Below are 15,397 nucleotides of genomic sequence, written 5' to 3'. Positions count from 1 at the left end.
TTAATTATCAACTGGGCTTTCTACGAATTCACTTAACTGGGCCAACTTCAATTCAATTCAACTTTTTTTTTAATAAATTAAAATATTATGTCGGATTAAAAAATCGATTATACTTACTAAGTGAATTTAATAACTATAAATTTTTAAATAAGCTCATTAATATTTAATTTAATTTAATTACCACAATTTTACTAATTTTTTTTTATATATTTCATATATTATAATACTAAAGTTGTCACTTATAAGCAAAAAAATTCTCTCATATAATAAATGGTTCACGTGAAATTTTATTTTATATTTTTATTAGAGTATTTACAATTAGATATATAATTAATAATATATTAAAATTATGATATATAAAATAATAACGTGACGAAATAAAAAAATTTCAAATTTTATGTGGGTTTGATGATTCAATCATTTTTTTTTTTGCCATCTTATTCGTCGGGTTTCGATATTTGATTTTTTTATATATAATTTAATTTTTTATTTCATTAAATAAATTTCGCCTATTAAAATTACATATAAGTACTTATTACATTGTCTAAGCCAATTAGCCCCATTGCATGTGACAATGTATGTCACATTTATTGTTTGTACTATAAAAATCAATACACAAATATTTGAAATGCCAAATGTGTGAGTATATACTTTTGAGGAATTGTTATATTATAAAATAATAAAATACTAGAGGGTACAAATAAATGGACCAATTTATGTGTGTGTATCTATATGTGCATGACCCATATAAGTACCCTTCATTACATAGTTAAATGTGGTAGTTTATAATATAAAAGTGGGTAGTTGACAATAATGAGTGGTAGATGATTTGGTAGTTTATAATATAAAAGTAGTGGTTGATAAAATATATATTTGTGTGTGTGTGTACCTATATATAGTTAATTAATTAAGAAAATATATAAATTTGTATTAAAAATAATTAATAAAATTATATTTTATTATTTACGATTATTATATATATTTCGTATGAGAATATAATTTCGATTTGAGTTGTTTTTATTAATTATTAAAAAATTATATTATAATTGATATATATATATATATACATAAGTTAATTAACAAAATAAATAATTTTTTTTAATTTTTTTTTCTGATACTAATTTTCTGATTCGATTTTTATCATTTTATATAAATATAACAAAAATTTGAAAATATTTATATTTTCAAAATACAATTTTTTAAATGTTTTTAAAAGACTAAATACATTAAAATAAAAATTTAAAACATAATAATCCGAAAGCCAGTAATTATGATACTAATAGTAATAAATCAAACCCAAAAATTAATAGTATGAAGGTATATTATATATGGTATGTGTGTGTGTGTATGTATGTATGTATGTATATATATATATATATATGAGCAGCTAGCATATGCAAAAGTTAAGATTTGTTGGTATTCTATCTTTTGCTGCAAGAAGATGGGCAGAGAGGCTTCTTTTCTGTCTCTGAAAATTCAAAACCAACCTAAAGACATATATATATATATATATATACATATGTCGAAGCTGGATATATATATATATATATATAATATTTGGCCAATATTAAAATAAATTTCATTTAAAAAAGAGGAGGGGCGTCATGGGTCTTTACTTTTCTCCCTCCTCGACTGGGGCCATTTTATTTTTGTATAAATTTTTTCATGTATGTATATGTGTGTGTGTGTGTGTGTGTGTGTGTGTGTGTGTGTGTGTGTGTATATATAGGTATGCTAATAATGGCAACATTCATGGTCTGAAAATGGGCGCTAACCTCTTATTCCTCACTCTTCTCCTTCATTCTTCCTATCTCCAACACCCAGTCGCCACCAAAACGACACGCATTACCCCAGGAGAACATCAAAACGACGCCACTTTAGGTCGTTTCACTTTCAGTTCCGAAACTCCACCACCCCCTCCTGAACCAGCTGGATGCCCTACACCGCTTTCTCCTCCGCCTCCGCCGCCCGTAGAGGGATGTCCTACGCCATCTCTTGAAAGCCCGCCGCCGCCACCTCCGCCAGTAGAGGGATGTCCATCGCCGACTCCTAAAAGCCCACCGCCGAAGCCACCCCCGCCTCCGCCTCCGCCTCCGCCTCCGCCTCCGCCTCCACCTCCACCTCCGCCTCCACCTCCGCCTCCGCCTCCACCTCCGCCTCCGCCTCCGCGGCCTCCTCCGAAGAACTCGTCTGAAAAATTCGAAAACGAATTCATCGCCAGATCCTTCAGAGTGATAAAAAATTTAAAAACTAAAATCACATCTGACCCAAAAGGTGTAACCAAATCTTGGAAAGGCAAAGACGTATGCAGCTATGGTGGTTTCAAATGCGACATTCTTCCCGGCACCAAGAAAAGAGCCGTTGCTTCAGTAGATTTCAACGGCTTCGGTTTCGCCGGAGGCGAGGATTTTAAACTCGATGGCTTCATTGACAACTTGAATGAACTCGCCCTCTTCCATGCAAACTCCAACAACTTCAGTGGTTCAGTCCCAAAAGGTATACGCCAACTCAGCTTCCTCTACGAACTCGACCTCAGCAACAACAAACTCTCCGGCGACTTCCCCGAGGAACTTCGCAACTACAAGGACTTAACTTTCTTGGACCTCCGATTCAACTCATTCTCAGGCTCGGTCCCCCCAGAAATCTTCAACATCGACCTCGACGTCTTATTCATAAACAACAATAAGTTTACCCAACAACTTCCTGATAATCTTGGCTCCTCCCGAGCACTCTACATAACTTTCGCTAACAACAACTTCACCGGTCCCATTCCGGCGAGTATCGGGAAAGCTCCGTTTTTACTCGAGATTCTGTTATTGAACAACCAGCTCAGTGGTTGCTTACCATACGAGATCGGCTTCTTGATGAACCTCACCGTCTTCGACGCCGGCGACAATATCTTGACCGGCACGATACCGTACTCGTTTGCATGCTTGCAGAAAATCGAGTTCCTCAACTTGGCCAACAACATGTTTTACGGGGAGGTGCCGGAGAGCGTCTGCATGTTACCGAATCTGAGAAACTTGTCTCTTTCCGGCAACTTTTTCACTCAGATCGGACCGGAGTGCCGGAAGTTGATGTACCAGAAGAGACTTGACGTGAGGAGGAACTGCATTATCGATCAAGCTGATCAGAGATCGAAAGCTGAGTGTGCTGCGTTCTACTCAAGACGCTATATCTGCCAGAAAGCGAAATATATGAAACTGATTCCATGCAAGAACGCAGATTATCATTCGAACTCATCAATGGCGGAAATGAATAAGAAGGTGAAGAAAGCAAATCCTCCATCTCCGGTTTCCTACGGTGCTCTTTCGCCGAACCGGTTGTGAGTTCTCGGTTTCTCGTTTGCATGGGGTCATCGCATTGATTGGGGATGCCAGAGTACTGTTAATTAATAATTAAATGTGTGCAGTTGCAGGAATTTATTGCGAGCAAGGAACAATGAATATATATATATATATACATATTTCTTTTGAAAGATGATGAGATGGAGTTGAATTCTTATTTTCTTAATATACTTATTAATAATTCATACATATATAGTAACCTTAAATAATACATAAATATCAATTATAACACAATAAAAAATAAAATCTAATTCAAACGATAAGTAAGTGTTCCAAAATTATTCATGAGCCTTCTTTATAAAGTTCTACAAGAAAAAAAAAAGTAACAAAACACATAAAATACAAAAAAATCCGAGAACGATAGAGAGAAATCTATTAATAGGGTTTTCGAGATTATCTAATTTCTAACTCTTCAAATGAAAAAGATAGTTACTTATATTTCGGGTAAATAAACAATCGAGCTCACATTTTCTTTATCACTCGTGGGCTTAACCGGCCCTTTTTCCTATAGCCTTCGGCTCGGCCAGCCCAATATCTTTAACACGAATATTTTTACTTTTTAAAACAAGTAATATAAATCCGAGTAATTTATTGTACGTGTTATATATGTTTTTATTACAAGTTTGTATTCATTAAGCTTCATTAATAAAATACAAGGAAAATTAATTATATACTATAGTATATAGCAATTATAAATATAATTTTTATTACACTTATATTTTCTTTCTCGATTTTGGACTTGTTAGTGGGCCGAATGGCAAATACGACGTCGTTATGGACAAAGGGACTAGTGTATTTGTATTGGGATTTTTCTAATTAATAATTTATTAACAAAATTAGATATAATAATGAATAAAATATTTTTGAACACGTTGGAAAATTTGGGTTACACGAGGGATAAATTAATATTTGTAATTTTCGAAATTTTATATTATTAATTAATTTTCACTAATTTATTTATTTTTTGGTTAAATAACAATAAAATTTGAAAATTAATATAAACATTTTCATAATATTGTTTTAAAAATTGAAACATTTAAAATTTGGGGTGTTTTATAAGTGTTTAGGTAATTCAGGGGGCTTTTGCAAATTTAAAGAGTTTAGGGACTTAAATGAAAAAAAATTTCAAATCAAGAAATTAATCCCTAAATCCCAACGCATCCCACTAAATTACAGATAAACTTACATCATCTGAATAGAGAGAGAGAGAGAGAGAGAGGGAAATACAGCTGAGCAGTGATGCCGACTGAGGAGAGTTTGGGTGGGAGACAGTCAGGGGTCTAGGGCGAAGGAGGCATTGCGTGGAATCTCGTTGGAGAACAGACACGGACGGAAAGGGTTGAGAAGGAGGGATCATCCCTGCAAAGCAAGATTGATCGGAGGTAAGAGGTAGGTGAAATTTGACTTTCAAAACCTGGATTTGAAATTATGAGTACTAAATTTCTCCGCAAAAATTATTATGAATGCTTGGTGGAACTGATGTGACTGTTTGTAGAGTTTTATTGATTATATACGTTGATAGGAAGAGAGTTGAGCATGCGGAGAATAAACTGACTTCTAATAGAAAGGAAGAAATGTGATTGGTCTGAGGTTAGGGAACTTTAATCTGATTTGGTGGAGAATGGAAAATGAGCTTGAATTGAATTCTGAAAACTTATTATCTGTTTAGGGTGGTGAAAGAAGAATGAGTTGGAATTAAATACAGAGGGCTTTTAATAGGTTTAGGGTGGGGAGAAGAATGTTGAATTGAAGGTCAATCCAAAGAGATGTTACCATGTTTAGTGTGGATGAAGAAAAATGAATTGGAAGTCAATTTTAGGGAGCTTGTGACTGCTTAGAGTAGGAAAGTGGTAGACAGATCAGAGTTGGGAAAATTTCCAGAATGGAAGGGTAAAATGCCAAGTAAGATCGAATAAAAAAATATATAAAAAAAAAGGAAGAGAAAATCGACGGATTATATAGGTACATGAGTATGCTGTAGTTCTTGGCTACATATTTCTCAAACCCTTTTGTTAGAAATAGCTTGTTATTCATTGATGTTTATGGTTGAAATCTGCTTGATGAATTATTGTTAGATAATTACCTTAAATTCATGCAGATTTGAGTGTTTAGGTGCATGTTATGAGCTTTTCAGAAGACAAAATTGATCTAGGTATAAATTCACAAATCAAGTTTAAGATATGGATGGTTTAAATGATCCTGAGGTATGGTTTTCTAAGTTTCTTTAGAGACTGATCTGGTATTTATTATGGATGCTTGGTGGTTTCTCTTGATACGGATGGATATATTCGGAATGGTTGTATATATGATCGTATATATATGTGTGCGTATAGGAGTGTGACTGTGTGAGCTTATATAAATACGCAGAGTGTAGAGTGTGTTGGCTCGCCTGCTTGGGCCGAGGAGTGAAAATGCAAATTGTTGTGTGTGTTTGGTCCGCCTACTTGGGTCGATGGGGCGAAAACCACGAATGGCTGTGTGTGTTGGCCCACCTGCTTGGGCCGAGGGGTGAAATCCCGAATGGTTGTGTGTGTTGGCCTGTCTGCTTGGGTCGAGGGGTTAAACCCCGAATGGTTATGTGTGTATTGTGCATATGTTTGTTGGCAGCAGAATATGCCGGAAGGAATTGGTGTTTTTGCGATCTCCAGATCACTGGGTACATACTTGTTGAGTGATTCTTAGCTTTACCATAAGGGGGATGGTGAGCAAGGATGGCCTGGGCATGTTATGGAGCATTTTTTCGTTAAGGGATTGAGGAGTAGGTGTTAATGAGTATTGACAGAAGCTATGAAATTAGCAAATTGAAGGTTGGCGATCAGAATAAAGTGTAAATGAGATGAATTTAGGAAATGTGAGCAATGGGCAGGCAGTGTAAGATGTTGGGAGTACAAGGCGAGTGAAAGTTTGGTGTAGTAATTTCAGTTTGCTTGTTTTGATTTTCAAATTCTACTTACCGAACAAGTATAGCTCATTATTTTATTATCACATGACAGATAAAGCGAGAGCAAGATCGAGAAGTGTTGGAGACGAGCCATACTACTTCGAGCTTGCAATAACATTTTTTTTTAGCTACCTTTGGACTTCGATTCCTCGAGGAATATACTGAAATAATACTTGTATAACTGAGACAGAAATGGGTTTTCTTTTTCTTACCATTAGAGTTATGCAGGACGATAGATTCTAGAATGATGTATAAACACATATGCAAAATAAAATTGTCATTATGGATCTATTCATGGTTATATACTTCCTCTGTAAGTTGTATGACACCCTGCCTCCTCTAGGGGTACGGGTGAAACGATGAATCATATAAATCGACACTTATTTATTAATAAACTAAATTAATTATTTGATTATAATTTTTATTATTATTTTTTTAAAAAATTAAATTATATAATTTCCATATTAGATTATACTAATTAATAAAATAATAAAATAAACTGAATTAAGGGTTACTTCTATTTTTTTTAAATAATGCGAGATAAAATATTTAACTCACTAAAAATATGAATTATTTCTTAAATATATCAAGAAAAATATGAGGTTTATTTGTAATTAAATATATAAATGTTTTTAATAAGATTAACATAACCCAAAATTAATCAAACTAAGTTAGGCATTAAGAAGGCATGTAATTAATCAATGTCGTGATTACTTATATATTTGTATGTATGTATGTATGTATGTATATTGGGCAAAATGATTACTTATATAGTTTTATGTGAGTGATTCATTCTCAATTAAAGATGAGCGTGATCTAGCTAATGGTTGGCGCACTAATTTGATCTCAATTGATCGAGTTGTATGAACCAAATGGTTGTCAGTAATCATAATTACATATATATATATATATATATATATAATTGGTGAAGTTATATTTTCAAATTATAAATATTCTTTATATAAAATTTATAAATTTATAATGTACTATTATGGTCTAATAGTATTTACCTCATTATTTGATGATTTTTAATTTCATATATCATATATATGTATATACATTAGCAATAATAAAGAAATAAAATAATATGGATTATGGGATTTTAATTTTTTATATTCCGGAAGGCATCATGTACATAAATCTCATATTCATAAATTATTCAATATATACATATATACATTAATCATCATGTCATAATAAAAAAAATATATAAATAAAAGTATAATTTAACTAAAAATTATAATTTTTATTAAAAAAAAATTAAGTGTTTTAAAAATTAAGAACATAAATGAGGATATAGAATTCTCCTAATACACACTCTCCATACATACATACACGCACACTCATAAATATATATCAATAACAACGGATATATAATATGCTATATATTTGTATATGCAGAATATGTGCGTTCCAAGGATTCCCATAAATGGAAACCAGCTACTAATTTAGTTAAAGAAAACTAAATCATATTCCCAACTTCGACGTGAAAATATATAATTAACTCTTGAGTGAATATATTAACCCACATATAATTAACTAACTAAAGGAGAAAGAAATGTATATATACATATATTTATATATATACACGTATATATTATATATTAATGTATATGCTCCACTAAGGCAAATCAAAAGCAAGTTTGAAACTCTAATGTCATTTCAGAGTGAGTTGGGCCTTCAACAACCACACTAACCATTAACATTATACATATCCTATTTGTATATATATATATATAATGGACTCTTAATTTCTTATGATCTTCTTGATTTTTCTTCCCCGCAGATGAAATGGACATTCACATTTTCAAGCTCATGAAAACTAGAAGCTTGATCAACATCTTCATCGTCTTCTTCCTTCCATTTTCAACTTTCTCTGCACATTCTCAGTTGATCCCTGATCTTCCATTACCTCCTCTTCCATTAATACCAGAGCTCTTGAACTTCTTAGACCAGAGACTCGCCATTGTTTACCCCATAATCCAAACCTTCAAGAACACAATTACATTAGATCCGCTAGGCATAACCAACACATGGGTCGGCTCCGATATCTGCAAGTACAAAGGTTTTTTCTGCGATAATCCGCCGGACAATCTCTCTGCAACCACCGTAGCTTCCATCGACTTCAATGGCTTCCATCTTTCCGCACCGACCCTCGATGGTTTCATCGATCAACTCCCTGATCTCGCAATCTTCCACGCAAACTCCAACAACTTCTCCGGGACCATCTCTTCCAAAATCTCAAACCTCCCGTACTTATACGAGCTGGATTTAAGTAACAACGATCTCGCCGGCGTGTTTCCGGCGGCAGTTCTTCGCATGAAAAGTCTGTACTTTTTGGACATAAGATTCAACTCCTTCACCGGAACAGTCCCACCGGAGATCTTCATGAAAGATCTTGGAGTTCTCTTCCTTAACAACAACAACTTCATGCAGAACCTACCGGCGAACATCGGAGACACGCCGGCGGTTTTCCTCACATTAGCCAACAATCATTTCACGGGTCAAATCCCGCGGAGCATCGGCGATGCTTCGTCGACGTTGACCGAAGTTTTGTTGTTGAATAACCAGTTGACGGGTTGTCTTCCTTACGAGATAGGGTTTCTAAAAGAACTCAGACTTTTGGACGCCGGAAACAATTTGTTGACCGGCCCATTACCGTGTTCTCTAGGTTGTTTGTGGAAGATCGAGCAGCTGAACCTCGCCGGAAACTTGCTCTACGGAAGGGTACCGGAGATAATATGCAGGCTTGGGAACTTGATGAATTTATCCTTGTCCGGTAACTATTTTACCGGAGTCGGTCCTATTTGCCGGAGGTTAATAAAAAGTGGGGTTCTTGATGCGAGGGGAAATTGTGTTCGTGATCTTCCTGATCAGAGACCGGCTGGAGAATGCTTGAAGTTCTTTTTGCAGCGCAAGGTTTGTCCTCGTCCGACGTCGTTTAGTATCATTCCTTGCAGTGGTAATACTGTAAATTTACATGATTATAAGAGAGGAGGGTCAGGAAGGAGATCAGAGTGGGTTACTTATAATACTCTAACAAGACATTTATAAGTGATTATGAGCTTTTTGTGTGAGGCTTAATGATAATTAACATATATATATATATATATATATATGAACTATAATTATAGTGTCTTTCCTTTTATTGAAAATTACTTGCAAATAATTGCTTAACGGGTTATACGTAGTAATATATATATATATATATATATGTATGAACTATAATTATAGTGTCTAGTTATATTATCAATCATGTGTATTGAATTATAACAATCAGTGATTTTCTAGGGTGATTACATAGTAAAATGAAAGTAATTACAGAGGGTTATATATGTACATCCATATATATATATATATTTGTACCTATACGTATGTATGTATGCGTAATCATGACATCAACGAGCTAAATATAACTCGTGCTTGAAATTTATTATCTATTATTAAATATCTAAATTTGACTTGCACTAATCTTGGAAGTAAATTGCTTGATATATACCTAATGTAAATATTCAAGTAAGGTTTTAATTATGGGTTATTTAGTGGCATGGATCCATATACACTCACATATTATATAAACGTATATATAGTGATATAGTTTATATATGGAGTGTATAAGATGGTCGGTGAAAATTCAAGAATAACATATAGTAGTGGGATGATGATTATAATTCAGAATACATATACATATACACTACATATATTGACACGTTACAGTCTTGGATATATATAATAGTGAGAAATAGGCAAAGATTGCGGGAAGTGTGGTTGTGGATGGAAAAATGTCAACCCAAATCATGTCACGTATATAATTATATACATATGTATATATATATATATATATATAGATATAAGTGTGTGTGTGTGTATCTAATAGTCAATGTGGGAATTTAGGTTAGGCATTAAAGATTAAGACATGGATTGACTATTCTGTGCATGCCTTATGTGCTGTCTAATTCTGAAATTCAAGTGAGGTGTTATGATTGTTATATGTGAGATTTATTAATTCTCTTTTCTTACATTAAAGTTACTAAATAAATTAAATTATATCATAATCAATTAGAAATTCGCACGTATCAATTCTATAGTTTTTTAAAATAATTTTATTTTATTATTTAAAAAAATAAAAATTAAACCTTAATATTATGATAAGATACATAGTATTTATTTATGTAAAAAATTTATAATTATTTAAAATTTTATAAAAATCAAATTAATTTTTCAAAAACTTATATTTTCACCGTTTGACTGTTAAAACCTTATATATATATATATATATATATATATATATATATATATGTGTGGGTGGAGATCATAATTTTGAGGGTACTGTGGACTTACCAGACAACATATGGTTCAATGGACACCCACTAGCCAGAAAGTCTATCAATGAACATGGGCTTCATACAAGCCTATAAAAATTGAACCCTTCTCAACCCACTATATATTTTTTATGCATTCTTTAAATTTTTTTTAAAAAATAATTTTGACAAATTATGTAAAATTAAATCAAATCAGCTGTCCAAAAAGTCAATAAAAATATTATAGTTTTAAATTAAAATATATTTTTAAAAAACTTAGTCTAAAATAAAGTCAATCTAACCGGTTCATCTCAATTTCAATTTGATCATTTGGTATTACCAAATTATTTTTAGTATTTTTTTTGGAATTAAATTCTTAATTCTTATCAGTAATAACTCAATATTTAAGAGGACGAAAAATTAATTATTACAATTAAAAAAAATAAATTTAGATTTATACGCTGTAAATGGGTTTTTTCTTTACAAATTTTTGCATTCGATTTAGAATTTTATTAATTAATATATGTACACACATAGATATACATATACATATATAGGGTGTGGCCCCATAAAAATCTTGACATAATGCCTTATGTTATGGAAAAGATACCATTAATCTCTTCCATGCATTATGTGTTCATGGCCTCCCTCCAACCATAGCAAATACAGTCTGTCCCAATAAATTCCCAAGGCCATAGCAGTACAATACTCGCACGTGTGGTTCGCAAAATCGTGTAAACCCCTAATTGCAACACCCTACGCGCGCGTCCACTGATCACTTACCGTGTTCCCTCACCGACATATCTCTTTCGCTAATTCAGAGTCCGTAACGTACGCTTGACTCACCCGGAGCACGTGATCGTATAAAGCCAAAAGATTGTAATGTAAAAAGCATGTAATATGCCGAATAAACCCGACCCGACCGACCCGAACCGAATATTCGACATCTTAAAGGTACAGACTTTCAGTTTCCACTCATGTCTCTCACCGACAGCTCGACTGGCTTTGACATCTTACCACCTCGTGGTCTACTCTTTTTTTGAAATTTAAAATTTAAAACTAATGAAAATTTCTTGTTGGTTTGCAGAGAAAACTGAAGAATTAAATTAAAGTGAAAGAAAAAACTTTATTTCTTTTGTGGGTTCGATGAAGATGTAAAGAAAAGAGCATACTTCAGCTCTAATGGTTTTTATCTTTTATTGTTTTATTACCAGCCAAACAACCCTTGTTCTTATATAATTAATAGTAGAGGGATCTTACGAAATTCAAAATTCCCACCCTTTCTCGGGAAACAAACACGAGTTTCTGTGTAAATCCCAAATCTTGGTTTTTGATTTCGGTACAGCTTTAACATTTTAGCCAACCCTTTACTGAAAAAAGAAAAATATCCAAAACAAACGGTAAGCGAAGATAGAAGAAAACATGTAATAGATACAATGGTGATAATTACAAAAAGCGCCTATGTATAAGTACACGTCTCAGTCATCACTCACATCGTCGGAATCGTCGTCGTCACCTTCTGTTCCCGGTGACGGCGACGAGGAGGAGCTGGTTTTGTTACTACAAAACTCAAATCTATCAGGCTCGGTTCTTTCCACAACAAAATGAGCCAGAGAATCCACTACCTCCACCAAATTCTCCTCGCAGAGAAACTCCTCGCTGTAAATTTTTTCCACTTCGCGACCAAAATCGTGAACGAACACGTGGGTTTTCTTCTTCGACGCGGCTGAATTTTTCTTGGTCCTCGCCAAGACCGCCGACGTGAAAATCGACGACATCCGGCCGGGAGCGTCTGGGGAATACCCGCGCGGGCCGTCGACCAAGATGACATCCCAGTCGATATCGTAAATATGATTGGGCAAGTCGTTGATGCCGAGTTTGCAGTCGGAGAAGAGAAGATTCTGCACTGGTTTACACTCGCTGCTCATTTGGGTTTTCGCGAGGGTGAGCAGCGAGTTCATTTGGGAGACCTTGGTGGTGTACTGAACGTCGTAGGCTTCGATGTGGGGATGGATTTTCTCGAAGTTGGAGACGAAGTACTCGTTCTCATCGACGAAGACGGTGCGGCCGAGGAAGTTGAGAGATCTCCAGAGGAGAGTCTCGTGGGTGAGTCCGAAGACGAGGAAGTTGCAAGGGGAGAGCTTGCGGATGACGGAGAAGACGGCGGAGAGCTCGGCGGAGGACATCTTGGTGGAAGAGGCATTTGAGGTGGCGGCGTAATGGAGGAGCGCGGTGGCGATGGAGGGCGGGAGGACGGTGGAGGGAGAGGAAGGGAAGGCGGTGGAGATGGATGAGGAAGGAGACGAAGAATTAATGGCGGTGGAGAAGAGAGTGAGAGTGAAAATCAGAGTGAAGAAAGCGATGAAGAAGAAGACCCAGAGACGGTGGGAAGACGCCGTCGTTTTGTGGTTGATCGACGGGTGGAGGAGGATGAGCTTTGTGTTGCCGTTGCTCTTCATCTCTGAAATTCTGAAAATCCTAAAATTCTCAGAGAAGGAAAATTGAAATCTGAGAAATGAAACTGAGAGATACGACGGGATTTTAGGGGCGAGATAACAGGTGGGACCTACTGGGATTTTTCTTTACTAACAGGTGGGACCCATGGTCAATTTAAAACGCAGTGAAGAAGGCCATGACCGACTGCGGCGAGTGAGTGAATAATCCGGCGTCGTTTCCTCCTGTTTTCCAGGCTTTTGTTTTCGTCACCATCATCGCTCGACCATTAGTTTACCCGAAATCCATATTTTTAAAATTTTAAATATTCATTAATTATTTTCCACATTAATTAATTAATTAGTGACAAATTGACAGTGACTATCCGTCCTATGAAATGCTTTTTCAAAATTTTACTAAATAATTATAAAAAAATGGTTACATAAGATGAATGTCATAAATATAAATTATTTTATTCTGAAATAATAATAATTAAAATAACAGTAAAAGACTAACAAAATGATAATGATGGTTGAACGGGGAACTAAAGTGAAATATAAATTTAAAGGGGGGAGTTGACTAAATATATTAAAAATATAGCTACTTAATTTACATAATTAATTTATTAATAAAAAATTTATAATATCTAATTTCTCAGTAAATGAATATCAATCCACATGTCAAATGTAAGATTTCAATTTTTAAAATTTTTGCGGAAAAAACCATTTCAAATATTTTTTAAAATTCCAATCAATAATCAACTTTTGATTTAAACCAAACAAATTATTTATTTTCAGTTTAAAAATTACTTCACTATTTTGCATTTGGGTATATGTAATGAATTTTGTAGGACAAAAATTATTGTAATTAAATATTTCCTTTTTATGAGAAAAAATATATTATTAATGTGCATAAAGGTATTTTATTATATGTGGCAAATAATTTGATATGGGCACATGAGCATATCATAATTATCTTTTTCGAAAAAAGACAGAATGTTGGTTGGTAATTTTTCTATACAAAAAAAAAAAAAGATCTGTAGTAATAAATTATATAGGTTGAATGTGCATATAGTGTATATTTACATATATATATATATAAGAATTAATTGATGTTTCAGGTTATAATTATCATTAATTAATAATTTAATAAATGCCCACCATTTTCTAGATTTACCAACAAAGTTTAATATATTTCAATGTCATATATGTGATACATATTTGCTACTATGCTTCTATTTTAGGGAATTTTTCTTTTTCTATTTTGCTTTCATTATTTGCCGTATTTAAAGTTAATAGTATCTTGAGGAGGATAGGTAGTCAATGGAACAAAATGACAAATAATAAAAAATATTACTTTCTATTTCAATAATTTGGAAATAAGAAATAAATAACTCATTTTAATTTGCTTATAATCATTATTCAATCATTTATCATTTAAAATAAATCAATTTTTTTTTAAAACTCATTTATACATCATTAAATTTATAAAATATAGATACACAAAAAGTGTTGTTCAAGTTATAGAAAAATTATAAGATAATAACTTAAAATATTATAGCATTATAAATATATATATATATATTACATAATTGAGATATAACAAATTTAATGAGAATTTAATAGATTATACAAAAGCCAACAATAAACTTATCAATATTTGAACATATAATTTATTATTTAATAATCAAATTATTCATTAGTACTTGATTTTTGACTAAAATGGTATTTGTTTATATCTACAAAAGTGGAAGTTAAGAATTTAATTTTAATTTAATATAAGAACGAAAAAAATAAGGTATTTGATAATTATTTATTTTATTTTTCTAATAAGTAAATATGTAAAAAAAAAAAAATTAAGGTTAAATTGTCCAATTATTCCGGAATTTACGGGTAATTTCAGTTAAAGGTTGTTACATGGCGAAAACATGAAGACTTATTTTCATTGCACGTTTATCCACGTGCGACTAAAAGCCTGTGTTTTTGGCTGCATATTTGATTCCTCTTTTCACAAATATTCAGAATTAAAGAACAAAAAAAAAAAAAAAACACAGTAAGTGTTTGCTTTTTTTTACTCAATATTATAATTAATTATTAATTTCTCTTAAATTTTAATTATACAAAAGAATATGAATATCTGACTGAAGTCAGATTAATTTCATGCTTAATTTAAATAAAATACTTTTGTTATTTATGAGAATATAAATAGAAGTAGTTTAATATGTATAATTCCTGTAACTAGTAAAATATCATTATAAAATATATAATATTTAATTTAAACAATAATATGAATGCCGTTGGGTTTGTCACTTTTGCACTATCCATGATGGTAATGATTCTCTAAAGACATTATACAATTTTAAAAGTAAGCACTTT

The 15,397-nt window shown here is 32.9% G+C and overlaps 3 pseudogenes; 2 read left to right on the top strand and 1 right to left on the bottom strand.

Moving 5' to 3' along the window:
- The first annotated feature begins 1,700 nt into the window (after positions 1-1,700).
- On the top strand, positions 1,701-3,478 carry LOC110806675 (uncharacterized protein At4g06744 pseudogene; annotated as a pseudogene).
- A 4,447-nt stretch (positions 3,479-7,925) lies between these two features.
- Positions 7,926-9,478, top strand: LOC110806697 (uncharacterized protein At4g06744 pseudogene; annotated as a pseudogene).
- Positions 9,479-11,990: 2,512 nt separating this feature from the next.
- Positions 11,991-13,492, bottom strand: LOC110806670 (protein IRX15-LIKE pseudogene; annotated as a pseudogene).
- Positions 13,493-15,397: the final 1,905 nt, after the last annotated feature.

The sequence above is a fragment of the Carica papaya genome, chromosome 6, assembly GCF_054855325.1.
Source record: "Carica papaya isolate Zhongbai chromosome 6, ASM5485532v1, whole genome shotgun sequence".
NCBI classification, from domain to species: Eukaryota; Viridiplantae; Streptophyta; class Magnoliopsida; order Brassicales; family Caricaceae; genus Carica; species Carica papaya.
The sequence above is the reverse complement of the archived record's forward strand: the minus strand, read 5'-3'. Positions and strand labels throughout refer to the sequence as shown.